Below are 6,000 nucleotides of genomic sequence, written 5' to 3' on the forward strand. Positions count from 1 at the left end.
TTAATTAAGTTTGAGGTGTCAATTGCGGTTCAGGGTTTGGGCTATTAGAGATTGTCGGTTACTAAACTAAAAGCACACAGTAATTTAGCAAGTTAGCACGATTGTATCTGTTGTCTCTTGATTTAAAATGAGGATTGCTATAAGTAGCTACAGTTTGACTGTTGTGTGACACATTGTTGTGTTATGACACACATCTACATACATTGTCGGCCTAGGCCGTTTTCACATTATCCGATCCGATATCGGATGTAGGAAGGACGTAAAATGTAAGATTTATGCGCTTCCAGGTCTTCATTTATGTATTTAATAGATAATTATTACTAAAAAAACGATATAAAACGCAAAAATTGCGGATTTAATGCCGATGGCACTCTCCTACAACAGTTTTTGTCCGAGGCACCATCGAACTGCCGATATCGGCAGGACGCTTCCGACTATTTTTGGCATGCCGGACCCCCCGCCAGTTGTCGGCCGATAATATTTGTTTGTGTGCGTATATAATGTAGGTATACGTTTGTAGTAGTGTGCGTGACAAAAATGGCGTCTATTAAACAGCTGTTAATTGATCGAAATTCAAATTAGTTGACAATTTCCATTGAAAAAAAAAAGGTTGTAATGCATCGGTCCGAATTGCGGATACTAGTTTTTTCATCTTTTAGTAGATATAGTTGAATGCTTGTTGAATGTAAAATTATTTATTTTGCCTGACACTCTGAATATTTTTTATTATTTTTATTTATTTTGAAAAAAAAAAAAACAACTTAAACTAATTTTGTACATGAATTAACTTGCCAAACTGTTACGTTTAATGGCAAGATGCGCCATGTGTTCGTTATTTTAATTTTACAATATAATATTTGGAATATAGTGCTTATAATTATTAAATATAAATTATTTTTTAAATATTTTTTGAAACAAAATCATACTTCATTGATTTGGAACAATGCGTTTTATCGGACCTACATCAGACATTATCGGAAGCGTTTATCGGATGTAGGTTGTCGGTCCGACATCCAATATCGGATCGGATAATGTGAAAACGGCCTAAGTATGAACCCGTAACTCAAAAGACAATAACATAACATATACTACCTACTCTTTTCTCAGGAGCTCTCTAATAGGAGCTTTATTATGACTTGCTGAAATTGACGTTTCATGTTGATTCTCCGTCGATGTGGATAAAATCGCAAGTTAATGTTAAAATTTGGTATTTTCAATCCACAATTATTAGCTGACAAGTGTGACAACCAAACCATACTATGTACCTATAGTACTTACTAGGAATAACCCGTATAAGTATGTAGTATGAATAAAACGAAGTTGAATTTTGTTACATTCATTTTAATTAATACGTTTTGTTTGTACAGTTGATCGAATCAAGAATAAATATGCGATCATATCCACCGTTGATTTTAAAATGATGCGACATTGACAGTTAATGCGAGTCGAATAAAGGTCCTGTGTTTTTTTTTTCATTATACTTACGTTGGTTTTCTAGCATTTTTAGACATTATTCTCATATTGTTTATGTTCCCGGCTTTTTTCCACGGACATGCGGGACACGGGTGACCCGTTTTATTTAATATTAAATTAAAAGAAAAGCAAAATTATAACAAATTCATTATATTCAATAATATAATAATCTGAACTTACATCCATAACCATGACATTGGTAAGCAGTGAGCACCTATTGCCTAATTTTACCCTTCAACATGTACTTTTAAAAGAAAAACAATTGAGTATAAACTGTTATCCCACCAAAAATATACCTGTTAAAAAGGGGGCCAAGTTCCTATCGCTAATTGTTCCCCTAAAAAAGTGTTGAAATCCAATCCAATGCCAAGTTTAGATTCAACTAAAAATATGGTATAGTTGTGAAAATGTAGGTACTTGGTTAAAAATAGTCAGTGCCAAAATTAAATGTTTTCACAGGGTCATATTTCAGGATCTACTGAAGCTATATCTATGAAATTTGGTACTTACTATTTTAGTACTAGAATATGATTACGTAGGTATAATTTTACCTCTGTACTTGTAATAGGCACTGAGCTACAGGGGGGTTAAAAGTGGGTCGAAACGGTTCGTGTAAAAAGTGCACGGCATGCGCGCGGCCTGTTGCTGGAACTTGGCCTGTGCACTACCGTGCGCTTAGATATAAGGAGATGAGGAAACAAAAGGAAGAAATTACCTAATCTAATAATGGCTAAACTCCTTTCTTCGAGCCATCTTCTTTTTGCAAATTTAGCCTTAGTGCGTTTTCACATTATCCGATATGTTATCAGATTTTAAAGGCAAAAATCAAAGATGGCGGCTTAAATATATGGGATATCGGTCCTACATCCGATATCGGATCGGATAATGTGAAAACGACTTACGGCCCAGCCACGACATTGGTCTAAGCGCGACAGCGGCGAGCGGCAGCCATACGTGCGAATGAAAAGTCCCATCGCTGTGTCTCGCTTCAATGTATGGCCGCCGCTCGCCGCTGTCGCGCTTAGACCAATGTCGTGGCTGAGCCGTTAGATGTCGATGAAATTTAGCATAACTCATATATAACATTTTCATACAATAAGTAATTAAGTACATAATATATAACAATGAAAAATCTGAATGTCATGAGGGCCCCTGAGGCATGTAGTCTATGATCCTGGTCCTGGTAGCTTTTCCTCGCTGAATCGCAATGCTTATTCGTTGAGCGCGGAAGCGGCCAGTTCTTTTGTCAATAGTTATTTGTTTTAAAAGGGGGCAAAGTTGTTGTTTAACCGCACGTGCCAATGTTGATACCCGAGCAAGCGAAAGATTCCAATATTTTATTCAAAAAGTGGAATCTTGAGCGTTGCGAGGGTTTCAAGGCACGAAGGTTAAACAAACTTTGCCACCGAGAGAAACACAAAATTTTTCACCACACCAACATTATGAAAATATGAACTGTAAAACATCAAAATAAATAATTAAAGTACTTCAATTTATTTAACATTTATGATTCAAAATCATCATTTATACGTGAATACCAACACCCAGCTTTAGACATCAAGTTAAAATTTGTATGAAATTACTTTGCACTCTTGTGGATAAAATGCAATTTTGCTATCAGTTTTCGAATAGCAAAGAACGCCTTTATCAGTTGGTGTGGAGAAAATACATAAATTTGCCAAACACTTTATTCATCGCAAATATAATTTATTCTTAAAAGGTACTTATCATATTTAGTTCTTCAGTGTCCGCTTATTTTCATAAGTTTATTTTTTTATCAGTACTAGGCCTACCACTACACAAACATTCTTGATATCAAGATGGGCCTAAATATTATGTCAGCGAGATTATTCAAGTCCAAATGTTTAGAAAGGTACCGCACCGCACCGTAAACATGTATACGCTTTTCTAACTTCTTCCAAACGATGAGTATAGAATGTGTGTACATATTTATGAGAGCAGCCGTAGCCACCAGACCGGAGCTGAGATGAATGTATGTAAATAACCAGTTAAACGGTAATTTGGTTAAATTAATTGTAACTGCGGGTTACTCGTAGTGCAATCCATACTTAATATTATAAATGGGAAAGTGTGTGTGTCTGTTTGTTTGTCCGTCTTTCACGGCAAAACGGAGCGACGAATTGACGTGATTTTTTAAGTGGAGATAGTTGAAGGGATGGAGAGTGACATAGGCTACTTTTTGTCTCTTTCTAATGGGAGCGAAGCCGCGGGAAAAAGCTAGTTTCTCTATAACATCGTAAATTATTAAGTTAATTTGTTCCTCAACATTAATTTCGGGATATTTTTTTTAAAGTTGATAATTTTCTTGTGAAGTTGTGAACGGATAAAACTAATTTATAGTACAAAAGACATCAACGATCCTTTTTTTCAGAAAGAGTTATTAAGTCAGGTGGAGTTAGATCAAGGCCTGTTAACTCTCTTAGTAAGATGAGACCCCTTGTAATGCGCATGTAGTAATCGGTTGCTAATCCGTGTATACCAGGAATAACAATTTTTTTTTTCTCCTAACTGTTACTTAAGTCCGGCCTCCCGGCTTTAGCTAATAACCTCCTTTGTGCAACCTATTTCTAGCTTTCTGGCCACTGATATTTTGATTCATATGTGTCAATATCGATATCTGAAAATTTATTGAAAATTGTTATTATCGCTGTGTATTTCTTCTTTTCATGTGAAAATTATAATAAGAGGTCACAGTAAATCTGTAAATTCCACATTATTACACAATACAATGTGTCAATGGTTGTTGAAGGTTCGCTTCGCTGAGGAAAGGTGTCATGCTAATCTAGCTAGAACTAAAACTGTGAAGTAAATAGTAAATTAACAATTGGAAGATCCATGGGAGATGTAGTTAAGCTTTCATGTGAAACGTGTAGTGTTGCGGAAATACTCATTAAATAAAGTGGCATATTATAACGTTCCGTGCTTCGGTGTATGTCTAAAACATGTATTTATCAATAATAAAACGCAAACATAAATAATATGCCTTTTATTTCATTAGATTCGATTTCGTGAAATCGTTCAATAATATCTCCACTCTAGCGATTTAAATTCTACTAACAGAATCGAAAACGAGTGGTCATTACCACTAGTTTTAAAATTACTAGCCGTCATTTTTCAAAAATAGCAACGCCGTTTTCCACAGACTTTCGAACGGCGAATTCGTGCGTTCGATATTCAAAAATCGATCCCCAGATCGACTACATTGGCCAAAAAGTTTGTCCACATGAGAGGGCAAAGTTCGGGCCGGTGTCGCGCTCGCACTTATTGCCAATGTTAACATCATTAGAGTGACGTCATCACTGTCATTTATTATTTTTTTAGGGTTCCATAGTCAACTAGGAACGCTTATTTTTTATGACAGGTGACCGATGATCACTTGGTGCTCCCATAAAAATTGAACCGCTGAAACTCTGGTCGTGCTGCCTACATACGGCCTGAGATGTCGTAAGGTAAGGTGGGAGAAGATTGAAGGGTTTTTCTTGCGGGGTAACATGGAAAGACGCCCGTGGTGCTTCATTATACGGAACATATTTCATCTTCTCCCTCAAGCCCTTCAATCTTTCCCTTACAACTTTTCACTGTGCTTACAATACTCGAAATCGGTTAATTTTGGTAAATAAATTACATTTTCAGTACACATGGTCGTTTTTTTACGCACTAGTTCGAGAAGTGGTTCATTATATGCCAGGTCGAAACTTCGGAGGCTCATCTGTACTGAAAAACGTCGTACGATACACGTGCGAAAAGGAGGAAGTTCGAAGCGAGTGGCGATAAATTGAAACACGACCGAAGGGAGCGTTTTAAATCTACACGAGTTACGAAATTGCTCTTCGCACGTGTATGGTATAGACATTTTTCAGTACATATGGCCCTTTGAAGTTTCGACCTCACAAGAAATGGCCTAGAAAGAACCAACATTATAATTATTATTTATATTAAGCAGTACGAATATGTGAAAAACTATAAAAATAAGAATAAAAAAACAGATAGTAAAATAACAATAAAAGAAGGAATGCGTTTTCATTAATTTTAAATATTATACATATTAGGTAAGTTAAATTTCGTAATCAGTAATTATATTATTTTAGCCCTCCCTTTATTACGTGTTTTATTTTTCACGGTAATCAAAGCGAAAAGTGAAAACGTCTCATAATTATGATAATCGGTCGCATAAGACCTTTGCCTATATGATTTAATAGTACTCTGAGATTCATTAGCAATAACAACAATGGACTAAGAGCCCAGAGACGCCAGGCCTTTCTCATTTTCTCAAGGTTGAAACTTTGGGGTAATGCAGTGCGTATCGAATTTTAATGTCTGCATATTACCTAGTCCGGCCGTAACACTGAGAGAAAATACAACCAGTTTTCATGTTCGTTCAACAAGTTTTTTGGTTAAAATAGCGCCTACGTGCTCTTTGGTTCAAACAACAGATACAGATACAGATACAGAATTTTATTAATAACGGCAAAGTTACAAGCTACTTGTCATTTGAATCGGCAATAT

This window comes from Leguminivora glycinivorella, unplaced genomic scaffold (assembly GCF_023078275.1).
Source record: "Leguminivora glycinivorella isolate SPB_JAAS2020 unplaced genomic scaffold, LegGlyc_1.1 Scaffold8, whole genome shotgun sequence".
NCBI classification, from domain to species: domain Eukaryota; kingdom Metazoa; phylum Arthropoda; class Insecta; order Lepidoptera; family Tortricidae; genus Leguminivora; species Leguminivora glycinivorella.